At 35.8% G+C, this 19119-nt stretch overlaps 1 long non-coding RNA gene across 1 annotated transcript; it reads left to right on the top strand.

The window, feature by feature from the left end:
- The first annotated feature begins 1655 nt into the window (after positions 1 to 1655).
- LOC103593841 lies at positions 1656 to 18361 on the top strand. The gene is made up of 2 exons (XR_550792.1): positions 1656 to 1718; positions 17465 to 18361. It is a non-coding gene; the product is annotated as an uncharacterized LOC103593841 (long non-coding RNA).
- Positions 18362 to 19119: the final 758 nt, after the last annotated feature.

Genomic DNA, 19119 nt, shown 5'->3' with positions numbered 1-19119 from the left:
TTTCAAGCCGAAGCATTTTCATAGCAAGGGGCAGTAAAAACAGTTCCTAAGACACAGGAATGATAATACAGGGGAGTAAGCATGCTCTGTTACTAGACGGAGCCCACACTCAATTCAGTTTTGGGGTGTCAGAAAATAAGACTCAAAAGCAACAGGAGAATTATAATGCTTTAAATAAATAATGCTGAATGTGAAAGAAAGACACCTAAAATAAATCTGGCATTTGGGGATGTCTTCATTGCAAATTTCTAAATTTTACAGGAGGACAGCTATGTCTTTAATGTCACTCTAATTGCAGAAATTCTGATACACTCATGGAAAAACATCGCTGGAAATAATTTGGAATGAATAATGGAGAGGAGAAAATATTCAGCCTTGGAGTTAAGTTAATTACTGTACTGTTTTAACCTAGATTAGAGCCTTCTGAGAGAGTTGTTCTAGGGGAAAATTCCATTTGGCTGTCCATGGTCCTGGTAAGATGATCAGAGGAACAGTGGTTGGTATTAGGGGTTGGGGGGGGGTGCTCAAGAATGTGGACATATGGCCAGAGGTACTGCTGATCTCTCCCACTAAGGGAGGTAGCAAAGTCCTATGTTGACTGTAGGTCAGGGTTTGGCAAACTGTTCCTATAAGGGGCTAACCAATAAACATTTTTGGCTTTGCAGGCCAGATGGTCTTTGTCACAACTACTCAGCCCTGCCAGTGTGTAGTATGAAAACAGCCATAGACAATATGGAAACACATGAGTGTGGCTCTGGCCAATGAAACTTTATCTATGGACACTGAGATTTGAATTTCATATAATTTTTATCTGTCACAAAATATTACTCTTCTTTTGATTTTTTTTCAAGCATTTAAAATTCTGAAGCCCATTCTTGTCTCCTGGGCTGTACAGAAACAGAGAGCCAGCTGGAATAGCCCATAGGCTGCGTTCCTTTGCTGACACCTGTACTAGGTTAAAAGGTAAAGCTAATGTGTTAAGATTTTTACCCACCTGTGATGTTTCTTTTTTTGATAGGGGACATCTATCAAAGTTACACTTCTGGCATCATTTTTCTACCCCCTTCTTTTTCCATGGATGTAGATTTAACCCAGATTGTTGAATCATGCCATTAGTTTATAGTCCCTATTGGACAGAACTAAAATAGTGAAGGTCCTAATTATAGGTAGTCTGTGGGTAATTGGTGTCTGTTCTTATTACTTCGCCAGTGGGAGTGAATAACACGGCCAAGTTATGTCCCATCTGCAGGCTTACAACGTGTCTGTGACAGCTGTTTCAGTCCTCTCCAAGCAGCCCATGTATCAAGGAAATTGACTCCATTCCCAGTTCCAGGTGGATCCTGATTAGACCTAAGCCATCATTCCCAGCTCTGCTGACAGTGACCGGTTCAGAAACCTTGGCTAAGCTGGTGAACATTTGCAATATGTGATGGCAACTGTTGCTAGTAAGGAGTGGTCACAGTGACCTGAGTTGCCTCAGATCTTTTTCCAAGGTTGGAGGAAATGTTTTTCTTCTCTTGCACTGGATATAAACAGGAAAGCATGTTGCTATGTAATTAATGCTGGCATCTATCTTGTGATCATGAGGAAGCAAGCCTGAGGACAAAGCTGGCATCCTGAGGACACAGAGCTGAAGGAGAGAACGAGATGTTTCCAGAGCTCTGCCTCCTACGTGAGGAGAATCCACCTTATGCCTGGACCCCTTGTTTTGTGAGAAGGTACGTTTCTTTATTGTGTAAGATCATTATAACTTGTAGTTGAAATGAGCTATATAAAAGGGGACAGACGGGCAATTATACATTTGTTTATGTTTTATTATACAAGCAATACATGATTAATATTGAAAAATACAGATAAGCAATGAGAAAAAAAAAAAAAACATAAAGGGGCAATCAAGGTCAGCCTGTCAAGGCCTGGCGAGTTAGCTCAGGTAGTTAGAGAGCAGCTTTATAACAGTGAGGTTCATGGGTTTGGATCCCCAGACTGGCCAGCCACCACCAACAAAAAGTAAATAAATAAGTAAAAATAAAATGGTTTGGGCCGGCCCGGTGGCGCACTGCTATAGTGCGCTGCTTGGGAAGCGCGGTGGCGCTCCCGCCGAGGGTTCGGATCCCACATACAGACTGGCCGCTCACTGGTTGAGCGAGGGGCGGGAGCAACACCGAGGGTTGCGATCCCGTGGCCGGTCCCAGGCCGGTACGGGCGCGACACTGAGGGTTGCGATCCGTTGCTGGTCACGAAAAAAGACAAAAAGGAAAAAAATAAATAAATAAAATAAAATAAAATAAAATGGTTTATTTTACGATAAAAAAGGTTGTTATACTATTACGTCATTCCAGATGTCTTGCTATGTATATACATACATTTATATACATATATTTTACATTAATGAAGTCATTGTACACAGTGTTCATTTTTTAATATTTTTAATTTTAATTAGTTTTAGATTTATGGAAAAGTTGTAAAGGTAGTACAGTGTGTTCCCATATACCTCATATCAAGTTTATTACCTTAGTATGGTACAGTTATCACAATTAATGAACCAGTATTGATACATTATTACCAACTAAAGTCCACACTGTATTCATATCTCCTTAGTTTTTACCTCATGTCCTTTTTCTGTTCCAGGAACCAGCCAGGAAAGATACTTCATTCTATATAGCAATCATGTCTCCTTAGGCTCCTCTTGGCTGTGATAGTTTCTGAGAATCTTGTTTTTGAATATCTCGATGGCTTTAAACGAATACTGGTTAGGTGTTTTGTCCAATGTCACTGTATTTGGGTTTGACTGATCTTTTTTTCTATGTTTTTCTTATGGTTAGACTGACGTAATGGTTTATGGCAGGAGAACCACAGAGGTAATGTGACATTGTCGTTACATCATATCAAGGGTACATACGATCAACATGCCTTATCACTGGTGATGCTGACCTTCAGCACCTGCCAAGGCAGTGTTTGTCAGTGTAAAGTATACACTTTTTCCCCTTTCCATACCTACTCTTTGGAAAGAAGTCACTATACACAGCCTGCACTTAAGTCGCGGGGAGCTACGTTCTACCTTCTTGAGGGCAAAGTTTCCATAAAAATTATTTGGAAATATTTCTCATGAGAGATTTGTCTATTCTCCCCCCATTAGTAATGCATAATGTATTTAAGCACCACTTTTTCTCACTAAGCAATTCACGATGTCTTTCCATGTCGATAATTATAAAATATACACCCCTATTTAATTGGCTTCCTAGTATTCTGCCGTATGCATGTCGTAAGTTATTTTTAAGCAATCTCTATCTAATTAACATTTAAGTTATATTCCTTTAAACTATTTTAAACACTGCAGTACACACCAAGAAACTTGAAAAATTTGTGACTAATTTCATGCCACAGTTATAAGCTTAATTTAGAGGACGTCAGAAGTTGTGAAGAAATGGACCATCTCAAAGACAGAGAAACACCCCAATATCTAAGTAAACCTATCTATGGCCCAGCACAACAGGCCACTTAGGGAGCAAGCATTGAGGGCCTGAGATAACCTCAAATCTCAGATTTTGAATCACATCTCAATAATACAGTAAAAAGTGCTCGTTTGGTGTTTCAACATGAAAACATACCAGGGAGTTGTATTCAGTACAGCAAGGCTTGGAGGCACAGAAGCTCCTGAAAATTGTCTGTAGTCAAGAAATCCTAAATAATATTAGTCCTCATTATAACCCTGAGGATATCTCAGCCTCAGGAATGAGAAGAAAAGAGGTGTTCCTGGTTATCTTTTCGGTATGAGATCGCCAACCATCCCAGACAGAGGCAGGCAGCTGTCCATAGCAAATACACCCCCAGACACCAAGTGAATCTCAGTAAGTGTGTGTCACTGGTAGGGATGCATCGGGAAAACCGCTTCAGTCTGGGCTTTCACCAGAGCCACCCCCAGGCTCAGGTTAAAGATAGTACTTACTTACTTCTAGTCCCATAGAGAGGGCCACAAGTGTGTTTGTGGCAGTCATTTTGTGGGCTTCAGCAGGGTATGATAGGTTCAATAACCATGCTTTGATTGACTAAAACATCAAGATTTAAAGAAAATCTGGCATTTGACTTAGTTGGAGTGAGGAAGGATATTTATTGACAGGATGCAACCCTAAGACTTTAATTGGCGATTGAACGCATTCTGTTTTGGAAGTTCCAGTAGGAGAGACAAGGAGAGTTCCTCAAACCCCAGTAGCAGTATTGTAGGAATGGACTTTGAGGGCTCAGCAAGTGGTGATTCTCAGTGCCTCCAGAGGCTGGAGGGAAGGATTATGCTTACCCAGAATCCAGAGTAGGGGGAGAGGAAGGCACAGGTGAGGTGAGAAGAAAAGGTCAGAGTCAAGAGTCTCAGGGATTGCGTGGGGGAGCTGCAGGAAGTACTGGGGAAGAAGGGGTGCTCTGTTGCCTCTCCCCCCATTCCCCACTTTGCATTCAGACACAGACATTGCCCAATAAATGTTTTATATCTGAAATGTCTCACCATCACAACTGATAGACACTAACAACTTAGGTGGGAAGAAAATCTCAAAGATAGGGCTTCTGAGATGACTATACCCCTTTATATCTGTTTAAGAAGTAACATATATCTTTATAGCATCTCTTTCTATATGTATCCTTTTTACTGAATTTGATTTCTCACCTTAGTTTTATTGATTAAAGTTACTTGTATCAGTCCAGAAAAGCCAAATGCATGCAAAGGAGTTCATGCAAACGATACTCCTATACAGAATTCTTAAAAACAAGAACAAAAAGTAAAGAAATGGCATGATATACCCCATTGTATAGGAAGAGAGACAATGTCATTTACTTTATGAAATAAATTTTCTGTGTCTTGGTTTTTTATACAGTGTTGACTATAAAATTTTTTAAAGCCGCATTGATTTCTCACAGCAATGTAAGATCTAGCCTCTGTAACACAAATCAGAATTTAGGCATATATCTGTTCCATAAATCATCACCATGAGATTCAGAATGAAACTGTAAATAAAGAGGACAAATAAATGTGAATATAACATAATAAGATATATAAATAACATATAAAATAGATAAAATAAAACTAGTAAATTGTAGGACTTATGATTACAGAAACATGACTGTGTAAAACTAATATGGCTAATAGAAAATGGGATATGGAACAAGAAAGGAGCAAAGAGTTTAAGTTTACAAACTTCCTTATTTTTCATACCAAAGAGCCAATAGATACTGTATACATTTGAAAGTGTAGATGAAAGAAATTATGTTTTTATTCTTATTTCTTTCATATTATCTTTATATTTTTTCCTTATGTCCAGTGGAAACTTTTTTTTAGGAATGAATACCTTTTAGGGTAAAGAAGCATTTATTTAAAGGTCAGTGATTTATTTGGCTTTAATTTTTTTTAATTCTGTAAATTTCTTATTAACTTTAATACATTTTAAATTTTGAAACATCATGAAGAATACGATCACATTTTATCTTTCTTATTTATATCTGTGTTTATAGATGTGAGAAGTCTGAGACAACATTTGTAAAATATTAAGGACTAGTGTTTCTCAATGGTGGCATTTATGATATTGTTTGTTTTTATATGTTTTGAGTACTTCTATTCTTGAATTACTAAAATTAATATTTCCTCTCAAATATGTAGATGCATGTGTATATACATAAATAGAAACGTGTGCCATATATTTTGTGTCTATACATCCATAGATATGTAAATATGTAAAGTCTAGAAAAATGAGGTTAACAGTTTTACCTGGAAGGGGAGAAGAGGTATTAGGGGAGGTAAGAAAAGAATTATCACTTTCTACTCTCTCTATATGATTTGCATTTGTAGTATAATTATATATTGCTTTTGTAATTTTAAATTTCTAATTTTTATTCAAGAAAAAAAGTTAAATTTTACAAAAAGTACTTTTCTCCATCACATGCTTGATTTTCTTATATTGCTAAAAGCTCAAAGAAAAAAAGATCAGCTTCTGAGTAAGCTCTCCAACCCAGCTCTTTGAAGAAAAAATGTGTGCCTTACAGGTATTTGCCCCAGCAGGAGTCCTAGCTCAGAGATGTGTGCTCTGTATCTTCATAGACATGTCCAAGAGTTCAGTTGGACATAAAACACCCTATGGAGGCCTAGTACATCCAAATCTACTTAATTTGAAAACAGATTTGGATAGTAGTTACATAGTAGTTGGACATGCATATTTATGCACTGGGCATGCGTATTTTTGCTCAATGGCAAAAAGACTTAGAAAAACTCAGCTAAAACATTTCAAAACTTTTTTGTTTTTTTAAAGAACATTTTCAGACTGTCAATTAAGTTACTTCAGAAGACTTTCTTTTTTTCAATGTATTATCTATCCAAATGATAAAAAGAAAAATCTTCAGACAGCCTTATGGAAAACTTGAATGTAAGCCAAACTTCATTGTTTTCTTTCATTATCTAATGTTCAATTGTTTGAATCATGAGCATATTACCATGAGTTTTAAAGGACATATAATTATATTTGCAATAACTACTGACAAAAAAAGGATTATACAATTGAAAACCCATATAAATGTGCTTTCGGGCAACTAGAGAAAGGTGTCATACAAATAGTTAATTTATTATACATTCATAATTTCTAATTTAAATTAGGGTTTTGAACTTAATTAGTTTTATTCACTTTAAAAATCAAACGTACAAATATATTCATCTGTTTTCCAATAGATGTCAGTATCAAAAAAGAAAAGAGCTAGTTTTTTAACTATCTTGCAGTACAAAAAGGAATACTTGTTTTCCTTCTTTCTGGTTTTATGTACTCAGAATTGCCAGCCAGTATAGGTAGTCCAATAACACAAAATGGTTATTTTGGGGCAGGGAATTCATGTAATTAGTGTAGGTAGGGATTATGGTGCTTAAAGTGGAAGAAAATAATGTAAAAATATCTGAATATTTTTTGAATAATCTCCATTTCCTTTATTTCTTTGTGGTCTTTTTTATTCATTCTCTCTCTAATCTAAATTCTAATCCCTCCTCTTTGGTTTCTGTCTCCCAACTTAATTCAACAAATGATTTTATGTTCAAAAAAGGATTTTACATATTTTCACATAGTATTTTAATCTTTGAAATAATATATTTTTTATAATAATAATAACATGACTCATCTTTGTCATCTATTCCCTTTTCACTGTCATAGAACTTTAATTTATCTTAAATAAAGCATTATGTTTAGAACAAATATTAGTTACCAGAGTTTTCAAGCTAATTTATCAACAAAACACAGAATTCAAATCTAGAGAGAATTGAGAATTTAGAATGTTAAAAATGGGAAGGATATTTATTCTGAAATTTATATTTAATCATACATTATCAGTATGCATTGTGTCCTATTAAGTTTTTACGTGGTATGTAGTTCTCAGAGCAGATCTGTTACTGATGCACGGATCATCTGATCCAAGTTCACAAGAAGACAACGATGTCTTCTATACAAAGAGAAGCAGTACAATGGCATTGGGAGTAATAGTTAACAGGATTTATATCATGCCTGTTATTTTCTTTCATTATCACAATTACGCTAATCTAAATGTACCGTTTTCTACTTTTCTACTTCAGTATTCATACCTATCTAATTTGTCAAAAGCAAAAAAAAAAAAAAAAAAAAAAAAAAAAAAAAAAAACAGAAAATCTCACACATTTATTATTTATATTTCCTTTTACTGGTTGAAGCATCAAAAAAGAAGTCCATTTTTTCTTTCTTCAGGCTTTGCTCGTCTGCTCTTCTCAGCATGATGATAAGGGCTGGAATACAGATGGAGTAACAGACAAACCATGTGCAAGTTTCTGATCTGTAACAAACTCGGTTTCGCCCTTGAGCAAGTAAACATGCCAATTTTCAGGATCAGAACTAAATATGTGAAGGAATGTTTCTTGTTTGTGACCAGAAAGGGTACTTCATACAACATGTGGGTGTAGAGAACAAGTTTTGTTATTCACATTCTCGTGTATCAAGAGAAAACAACGTTGAGAGCAGGGTTTTCCCCAGCTTTATTGGAGTATAATTCACAAATAAAACTTGTATATATTCAAGATGTACTAAGTGATGATATAACATACACAGTGAAATGATTACCAAAATTGAATTAATTAGCACATTCTCAACGACACATAATTACGTACCAGTGTGTGTGTGTGTGTGTGTGTGTGTGTGTGTGTTTGTGTGCGTGCGTGTGTGCTGTGGACACTTAAGCAAATTTGTCTTAGCAAATCTCAACTAATCAGTAAGTGTTAGTAACTATAGTCAACATGCCGTCATTAGATCCCCATAATTTGTTCATCTTATAACTGAAAGTTTACCCTTTGAGAGGGCAGTTTTGTTGTTACTGAAATCGCAGGCTTCTCATAGAATCTGCAGAATGCTGTACGTACCTAAACAACGGAGGCAGTAGTTTCTTGAAGCAAAAGTCAAGAAGGTGTGAGTTCTCGTTACTTGTCACTGATTAACCACATGACCAAGACATGTCATTTAATCTCTCATAACTGGGTATCTCATCTTGCTCAGCAGGTAGATTTATTTTGAAGGTATTTTGAAGGTATTTTGAAGGTATTTATAAAAGCACTTCATAAACACTAAAGATAATACAAATCTAAAGTTCTTAAAATCATAGCAGAAAAACCATGATGTAAAAAGATTTTCGTTACATATAGATTGCTTTTGCAGATGAATTAGTCTGCTTCCTCCAGAAATCTTAGAGACTAAAGGGCATAACTGCATTGCTTTTAATGAGGTGAGGTCTATGCACCTGAAACATGCCAAAAAAATAAACAAAAAAGTTAATACAAACATCTGGTTTAATGAAAAGAAGGGAAAAGATGTTCCCTTGTAGTTTGTTGGCACAAATACCTTCCCCTTGGTCTTTACTTTCCTTTAAATTAGTCATTTTTATTTTTATTAAAAATACATTGTTTTAAAAATAAATCCCCCATCCTACCAACAGTTTTATTCCTCCAGAAGCAAATCCTCTTACTATTTTTGTATTTGGTTCTAATGGTTTTTACCTTAATCTCTAAATTTTATTTTATAACACTTTGTCTTAATTAATATCTTTTTAATGATAGAAACGTAATTGGCTCACATTTATCACCTGCTACACCTCTCTTCCCCTCTACTTCAGAAGACTTTCTTAGACTTTCATTTTTATCCATTTGCTATAAATAGCGTGTCTTGACTTTTTTTTTGTTCTGTAAATTAGAACATATTAGAGTTTCTATCATTCTCTCCACTTTTCTTTATACTTCCTTTGAATGTCCAGTTTTAAAGGTTAGAAATGCATGCATTCTGTTCAAAAGCTATAGTTATATTGCCCACTATTTCTGGGGGATTCCAAAGGTGAAAATAAATAAAAAGCATTCACTATCTAATATTTCTTTCCCTTTTTTTTATTGGTCCAGTGTCTACTTTTATGTCTCTCAATAGAAAATATTTGGGGCACAAATTAAAATTAGCTTTCATACCCTAACAAATCTTTGCATATTTGCACTGCCTTCCTGCAGAATATGGCTATTGAAAAGTCTGAAACCCATTTGCTACATAACCTGTCTTTCTGGAAACACTTAGGATTCTGAGTGCACAGAAATTTCATGGTGATATGTCTATTTACAGATCTTTTCTTGTTATGTTGTTGTTCCTGTTTGCATAAATCTGTGTTTCTTTTTGTTTCCTGGCTTTCCTGCTCTATCTTGTGTTTCTTGGTGCCATCTGAGAAAGAGGCTCTATTTAAAATGGCAGCATGAACTTGGTATATGAGTAGAGCTTCCTGACTCTCACACTTAGCTTTCAGGTGAAAAAGCAAGAAGACTTACGTTACACTTTGGAAGCAGTAAATGCCAGAATGAAGGAGGCTTTCTTTTGGGGGTACTAACTCCTACATTTTTGAGAGTTCATTAGAGAAAAACTCTCATTTTTCCTTTCTGGAGAGGTATAACTATTAACATTTTATGCTAAGCGTAGAGAAGTATCTGGCATACAATTTCAATTAATTCTTATTTTAATGTCCACATTTCATTCCTACTTTCCATTTCTATCTGGTGATATTGTTCAGGGACAAAGGTACTTCCTCCTTAGCTAGAGCCTCCTCCCTCATAGCCCTAACTGGGTCTCATGACAAATCACATCACCAGTCACTGCTCATTTATCAATCGGCTTTTTAGTTTCCAGAAAGCTTCTAGCTTTCTAGTCCTTCCCCTTCTATTCTATTCTTTGTTGTATACAACACACTTTTCATTCCATTACTCTCAGTGTAATAGGTTTTCAGGAGGGAGAGGAGATAGACTTGTAGGTTCAATATACCATCTAAAATTGAAGACTTCATTTGTTTTTTTAAAAATTTTAATAGTCACAATTATAAAAAATTGCAGGAGTTCTGGAAATCTGATTTTTGATAGGGATGTTTTGATCTGTTTTATTTAGTCTTATTATTTGCAGCTCCTGAAAAAGCAAACAAGAATCTTTTTTACCCCATTAATAGTGAATGATGTAGAGCTCAGAAATTTCCAAAGCTTCTAAGGGTGTTGTAGATAAAACTTATAATCATAGTTATACATAAAAATATATATCATTCACTCATGTTCATAGCAGCATTATTCACCATAGCCAAAAGGTGGAAACAACCTGCATATTCATCAACTGATGAAAGGATAAATAAAATATGGTATGTACATATAAGGTGATATTATGTAGACTTAGAAAGGAAAGTCTGAGACAGACAATCTTGAAAACTATATGCTAAGTAAAATAAACCAGTTTAAAAAAAGGGCAATTATCATATAATTCCACTTATATGAGGTGCATGGAGTAGTCAAATTTGTAAGACAGAAAGTAGGATGGCAGTTTCCCGGGGTTCAGGGAAAGAGGAAATGGAGAGTTAATGTTTAATGGCTACAGAGTTACACTTTAGGAAGATGAAAAGGTTCTGGAAATGGCTGGTGGTGTTGGTTACACAGCAATGTAAATATAGTTAATGCCACAAAACTATACAGTTAGTTAATATGGTAAATTTTATTTTATATATGTATTTTATCCCTATAAAAATTAGTAAAAACATATTGGAAAATGTACTTCTTTTGTTCAAACACACTTTTTTTTTTTGGTGGCTGGCTGGTACAAGGGTTGAACCCTGGCCTTGCTGTTATCAGAACCATGCTCTAACCAGCTGAGCTAACCAGCCAGCCCCCGAGTATACTTTTAATATTTTTTAATCACAATGGCATATATAAGCAGTTGAGAAGGGTTCTGTCTTTATATGTCTATTCTATCCTCTTTATATATTTTTCTTGCTCTTTCTTGACTTTAGAAAAAATAAAATTCTCTCTTTTAAAACCCACACATTTGGACGAAGATCTAGTAAATGGATCTTAACTAGCTCTTACCATGCCCAATCCATTCTGCAGGGTGAAAGGGAACAATGGACCAGATTTTGACATTTACAAGTATTCATTTTTTTATTAGCTATCATAATATTCTGATGCTTCAATTTCCAGTATATAAAATGTTAATACTTTATATAAATCACTTTTCTTGAAAAAACGGGGTAATTGATCAATTCCATCCTCACATAAACATCTTTTGTTTGCCTAAATAGTGTTCTTGGCTTTCAGTTCAATAATATGCTAGATTCTAGATTCAAAACTTTGGGTTCTTCTTTAGATTCTTACATTTAACCACCATTTGACTTTTAAAAAGTTGCTTACCCTCTCTAAGGCTCAGTTTCTTCAACTATAAAATGGCGATAACTACTTAAGAGGGTCAATGTGAGGATTCAATGAGTTAAATACTCATGGCAAGAAATGGATATTCTGAAGCATCTGTTACCTAATTAGTGACAAATTGCACTTATATTAGAGAACATTAGGCCTTTTAGTGTCAAGTAGTTGTATTCAAATGAAAGTTTATATATATATAATTCATTTTTTTAATGTCCTGACTTGGTCAACAGAGATAACCTAAGAATTTTAATAATTTCAGTTCATTAAATTCATAAATTTAGGTAACTGCCTCTTTGCAAATCTTATGGTTAAGCACATTTTAATTAAGTAGAAAAACTCAGCATGTCTTAAAGTGTTTAAAAACATTGTTAAAAATAATACCTCCTAGGAAGCAGTGTTTTATTTAATTGAATCTATCCAACTCCACCAATCTGAATATTTTGACAAATATCTTATATTTAATCTTTATCAAAGAGTCTCAAAACATTCTCAAAAACCAGAGTGCCCATAGGAATTTGAATTTCTAAAGCTATAAAAGAATTTAAAATGGCATCTGTCTCTGGACAAAAAAGAAACAAAGACAAAGAAGAAGGAAGGAAGGAAGGAAGGAAAGAAGGAAGGAAGGACATTTCATTAAGAAAATTATGAAAGCTACAAATAAATTGTTTTATTGTGTGAGTACATTTTTTACTATGCAATGCTAGCATTAATAATAAAATAAAAATATATTCTTTTAAGCTTCCTCCAGAATATAAAGGAAAAATATTTCTATAAGGTTGAAATTCATGAAAGGTAATTTTTTATATTCATAAAATACAGTTTACTTTATCATTTTAAAAATATCTCCAAAGAGATTATCATCTCTTTTACTGTTATTCTTCAATGTTCTATTTTGGTTGAATATTGATTTTAACTAATTTTATAGGGCTGTCTTTCAGAAAAATAAATATAAACTAAAATATACAAGAAATTTGAATTAGAAAATCTAAGGTAATTGTTTTACTGGCCTTTCCACTTTCCTGCCTGATTTTGGCAGTAAACATATGGGGTCTCAATTTTATCATAACTTTATAGTATTTTGTTGAAATAGCTACTTATAAATGTATTTCTGTTTCTCATAGGTGAATGAATGAGGCTTAGGATTCCTGAGCAGGCTTGACATCCCCTAAACCATGCACTTTGCTTATGTATGATATAAGGCCCTGGGATAAGTAGTTCTTTCATGGAAGACAGCAGGGCTTCTGTCTTATGATGCCAGTAGACTTCCCAACAAGACAGCTCTGCTCATGGATGCCAGGTGTGAACTGTTAGGGGTGAAGCAGATGATTTGTCTGAAACTTAACCCTAGCCAGGGCTAGGGCTTTCTTTTTGAAGATTGGAGTCCGTAAGTATTGCTCACTAAGGCACCGAACCAAAAGGTGAGCAGTGAAAACCACAATCTGTAAGAATATGCGTCTTGTTTTCTAAGAGAATAAGATTAATAGAATTTCAGTAACCCTGCACTTAGGAGACTTATTAAATTGGCCCAGAATCAAGATTAATTAAGCAGCTTCCAACAGTTCATGGTATGCTTTCTTCCTGTCCTGTCATCTAAGTATAGCTCTGCTCCATATGATTTTCAAAACCCTGTATACTGAATTTTAATCATCCACATACATAAGCTCTTTGGTGGGTAGGATGGCCAGTCATAAATGCTGTAGACTAAAACAAATGGACACATAAAGCTTATCTGTGAGCATTTGACAAGTATATAAATATTCTTGTCACTCTCAATACCTTGGCCATTACAGTTGGAGAGTCTCTGCTTTATTGGAAAAGTCAGCTCTAAGACTGGTTATTATTTTACTAATATTTTGTTGGTAATATGCCACTTTGTAAAGCTCTCTTCATGAGTTCCAGAAAACATTTGGCTCCCAACAATACAAAGGATCATTGCAAGCATTTTCGGTCAGTTTTGATTAAATGCAGATTGCAGGATTGTTTTGCTCAACCACATTATTCTTTCAAATGTTTCCCCAGTAGTTGCATATTACTTTCTAATGATGATCATTTGCATTTCCAGAGCCTCTTTGCGCCTGATGTTTTACAGTGAATTTACTCAGCATTCATCTGTCTTCACCATGCTTCTCTCTGGATTGAGAGAGGCCTGTAGCTCCTGGTCTTTCACATGGCCACCTTACTCAATGGCGGCACAGGATGAGTAGGAAGAAACCTGTGAGTAGGATGAGTAGAAAACCATCCAGCTTAGACTCTACAGAGGGTGATGTGCAAAACAGAACATTTCCCATACTTGCAGGAAAAAAATTAAAAAATTCTAAGAGCATGCTATGAATTTTATATCATCACCATTTTAAAACATTTGTTTTAATATGAACGTTATGGTTCTTAGACGTCTAATATAGTGCAAAAGGTAAACTGAAGGTTAGGCAATTCATTTGGATGTTTGGGCCTAACCAGCTCCCAGTTTTTCTTTTGTCGTCTGCCACCTTCGCCCCCACATACTCCCCCCCTCCCTCCGCTTCTGGTGGTCCAGGGCGCGCCGCAGATGTTGCTCCCACACAGTGGAAACATTCCCTGATGTGTCTGCGCACTTCCAGGCTCTGCTCATATGGGAACAGGAGAAATTGGAGAGAAGGAATGAATTTCCGAACTGGTCTTATTTCCTTTGGTGCCTTTCAAAAGTGCTGAAATAGAGAAGAAAATTAATTTAGATCTATTCACCTTTCCCACACTGCTAGCCATAGAAGTGGTTGATTAAGTGATTTTCTTTTTAATTAAAAATGTAAATAAAGAAATAAAGAAACCTTGTTATGCACTCTTCTAGAATTCTCAAGGTAGCTATTCTAGGATGGGAAAAATTTACAGAATTGTGTTTAAATTTAATTGTTTTTGAAATAAAAGTAGTTATAAATGCTTCACTTGCATAGAAAATTAGAGTATCTGTGGGGGTTTTTTCTACATAAAGCTTAAACTTTGCATCCTGTAATTTTCAAATAATTTTCATTTAGTGGTATTCTTCCTTATTTGAACATTAGAAAATGTGTCCAGCATGCTGAAAAAACATGACTTAGAGATAACAAAAGGAGACAACTGTTTTCATCTCCTTCATTCCCCCTCCATCCTCTCTGTACAGCTATTTCATTGCCTTTGGATGACATCTAGAGCAGTGTCTGTATTTTACCTCATTACGCTTTGATAATAAAACTCCTTTAGTTATCTTAGTTATAAAAATATTCGTGGTTGGGAAATTAATATGCCAATGTCTACGTTTGCAAAACAAACTTCATTAAGGTTAGAGTTTCTCCCTCTTTAGTGCTGCCTGCTCCCCCACTCCCACCCCATTGCCATTACTGCGGGTGGGAAGTGTGCAGGGAATAATGTGTATGAGAGAGAGACAGAGAGAGAGAGAGAGAGAGAGAGAGAGAGAGTTGTGTACTGGGGGTTTGTTTTGTTCTTGGCTTCTCTTTACTTTGTCACATCTTCTATCTCTCCTGAATATCACAGCTCAATCATAATGGGAGCAGATGGGAGAAGAGTCAAGAAAGGGCTTTCCTGGTTACCACTGATTTCATGCAGTTTTCTCCTTGCCCTGGTGGTATTTAAAGCTAATTACCCATTTGCATCTCTCGGGTAAATTCTTGACAAAAATAATTCCTCCCCAGATGCTGCTTCTGGCTCTACCCTCACACCAGCATTGTACATACCCAGCATCTCTCAACTGACATTTTGTCTCCCCAGGTGTCTTGTGACAGCTGTCACATCTACTGCTCCTTTTTCTGACAAACTTGTGGAGGAGACCTTGTACCATGAGCACAGTTACTTCCCAAATGCAGCCAATGTGTCTTGGCTAGACAAGAGTCCACTGAGGCAATACACAAACTTCAGAGGATGCCTAGTGAGCTCCTTACTGGACTCTCTGCAGCCCCAAAGACCAGGCATAGGGAAGGGGGGAAGAAGAGCCACCTCCTTTCCCCCTGTGGAGGAAGGGACAGATGGGACTTCACATCCTCAAGCTCTTGCAGAAATTCTACCTTTCATCCTCATCTTCTAAACTCACAGAAATTCTTCAGCTTTTGCATGAGGGATCAAGGATCTTAGCACTCAATTTAGACAATATAAGTCACTCATGGTTTTCTATAATCTCACTTTTGCATTTAGGATTAGTTGGCAACTATTGTCTTAGAATTCAGTGAGAACTGAAATAAAAGAGTTTCAGTTTTTCCTTGGGTTATAAATAGAGTCTTAAATAACTAGGGAGTTCATTACTATTTATTGAGCACCTGTCATGTACCAGCCATTATTTGAGGAGCTGTAAGACAACAGCAATAAATTCTTGATCTTATAGACTCTTAGTGAAGAAAACAGAAAGTAAACGAGAAAAATAAGTATATCTAAAGCATGTTAGGTAAGTAACAGAGAGAAAAAATAACTTCTTTGGGGACGTCTGTGTGTATGAAATTATAGTGAGAGAAAATTCAATGAGAAGGTGACATTTGTTTAAAGACTTGCTGAGATAAGGAAAGAACAGAAACACAGTTTTCAACAAGTGAAGAATGCCTTTTAACTGTTAATAGCTATTGGGGATAAAAATATCAGATTTTGGAACCAGAATGCCTAGGTTCACATCTTGGCAGTCCCATTACTGATTGTACAACTTTCAGTAAATTGCTTAAGCTGTCATTCGGTTTTCTTAGCTGAAAAATGAGGATATTACTATCTACCTCATAAAGTTGTTATGAGGATTAAATGAGTTAATACATGTACAAAACTAAGAACAATGCCTGGCACATAGTAAATACTATGTTAAGATTTTTTGGCTATTACTATTATTAAAGAGGTAAAATCAATAAGGATACAAGTACGTAACTAAAGAGAGAGTTATGTGCTGACAACACGCATTTGGTGGTTTCAACCTACAGGTGAGGTTAGTACTATGAGACTGAATGATCACACCTAAGCAGTCAGTGTAAACAATTAAGAAATGACTATTTAATGATTGAGTTCTAAATCTTGTGCACTGAAAGAATCAGAAGATGTGGAGGTACGAAAAACCCAGCAAGAGGGGCCCATGAGTTCAGAGAAAAAGCAGATGAGTATAGTGTCATGTGAACCAAAGGAAGAAATTATTTCAAGGGGGACAGTGAGGCAACGATTTCAAATGCTGCTGAAAATACAAGTAAAATAATGGCCGTGATTTGGCCAATGAACTAAACATGACATTGTGCTGACTTTGATAAGAGCAATTTCAGTGGAACAGTGAGGAAGAAAGCATGACTACTACGTGTCCAAGGGAGAATGTGCAGAGAGAAATTAGAAACAATGATTATAGATAAGTCTTTGAAGGACATTTGAGGTAAAGTGATGGAGATAAACAGGGCTAGATGGAAGCAGAGAATGGATGAAGAAACAGTTTTCTTTAAAGTTGGTGGGAAATAGTAGCATATTTTGTATGTTAACCAGAATGATGCAGCAGATAGAGAAAAACTGAAGATTACTGAAGCTATATTCAAGTAGGCTAGGGTAGAGGGGAGCTGGGACAGAAGTACAGAACATAGCCGTATTTAAGACTATGACCAGTTCATTAATAGGAACAGGTTTGGTTGGTGGTATTATGCAGGTAAAGTTCTCTTTGACGGCTTCTTCTTTCTCTCTCTTTTTAAATTATTTATTTATTTGTTTGTTTGTTTATTCATTCACTCATTCATTCATTCATTTATTTTGGTGCAATAGGAACAAGGCCAACAACCAAGATGAAGAATTGTTGAAAGTTTGAGGAAGATGAACCAGTCATCTAAGAGTGTGGAGGGTGAGAGTGTGAGGACAGGATAGTGTGATTGCTGACCGGAATGGGGAGCTCACTTGAGGTGTGTAGTCATGAACAGGTGACTCGGTGGCTGTGTGCTTCTCTGTAGCCATATTCTGGTATAAGGGGGGCACAATCAGGGGAAGCTGGAGTTGGATTTAATCTTCATTGTAATATAATAAAATCAAAAGAAGAATGAACGTGATTGACCTTATAATTCAACCATCTATAAAAGTAAGTAAACACATGAAGAAGGAATAGACAATGAAAAGGTGGTGGGAATACCTCAGTGGGGCAAATGTTGGTGGTGGAATACCAAAGGCAGTGAGATGGAAAGAGAAGATGCAGTGGTCAGAGAGCAAGATGCTTGAGGTTCAGACTACAGCAAGATTGCTGTTACTGGCAATGACGATGTGACTGATGTAAAGTGGAGAACACCATCACTGGGGCAATGTATCAAGGAACTGAGACGCCAGTGTACTAGAAAGACCATTAATGTGGATATTGAATTCCTGAGAGTTATGACAAGAGGAGTACTGGAGGAAATGACAGTGAGCCACCAGCTAAAGCCCTTAAGAAATTAAGGGAGTGATCCAGGAAACACTAAGAACTGCGATGATGAAACTGATAGGATTATTAATGAGATTTACAAGTAGGGGTTTGCAGGCTCTCCTAAAAGAAAGAAGATGCCAACTGATCTTGATTATTTTTTAGGGTATTTTTTTCTTTTCCAATGTCTTTTGAAAATAAAGTCTGATTTTATGAAAATTTCAAAGCCTCTATTCCATCAGAAAGCTGGAAATAAACTCAGCTTTCTGCTGTAATCACTGCTGTCTGAATTTCTCAGCCAATAACATTTTAAGAAACAATATCCTCTGTTCTAACAGCAGCTTCCCACCTTTCATGGCTCATGGGGACACAGAGTTGTGGCAGCAAAATTCAACTATTAAGATATCTATTTAAAGCTAATTTTGATATTTGATTATGACTTCTCACATATTCTGGCACAGAGAGTTATCTATAGGAAAAGCTATTTCTTGTTGCATTTTTAAGCCAATAGGTTACATTTCTGAAAACTTATACCAGTCCTTAAGTAAATATTGTTTACCATTCACGTTTAACAGTAAAATTAAAACCTGAATATTTTACTGAGACTCACAGGAAGAAATTTCCTCTTGCATTCTTCTGGGACCTTCCCTGCTGCTCCACGAGCTACCAACATCCTTATGTATCAGAAGATCTGAATTTCCAGAGCTGTTTGTGTATACCATGCACTCAGGATTTCCAAATGCTATATATGCAGTAAACAGCTAGCTGTTTGTTGGCTTTTAATCAGAGGAAATGTTCATTAAGGAATTACCTGAAAATTTTCACTCAGAAACAGAGAAAAGGAGGCCAAAGAAGTAATTTATCAACTAGTAAGTCAAAACGTGGTGGCCATAATTAGCACAGAGAAGGTAAAGTAGACCACACTTAAACTCCTTTAACTTAACTTTAAAAAGAATAAGAGAGGTAGAAGAAATAGAAATAACAGAAGAAAATACACAAAGAAAGGGCAATAGGCATTAGAAATGTGTATAAA

The sequence above is a fragment of the Galeopterus variegatus genome, unplaced genomic scaffold, assembly GCF_000696425.1.
Source record: "Galeopterus variegatus unplaced genomic scaffold, G_variegatus-3.0.2 Scaffold64, whole genome shotgun sequence".
NCBI lineage: Eukaryota > Metazoa > Chordata > Mammalia > Dermoptera > Cynocephalidae > Galeopterus > Galeopterus variegatus.
This window is presented reverse-complemented; position numbering and strand designations above follow the sequence as displayed.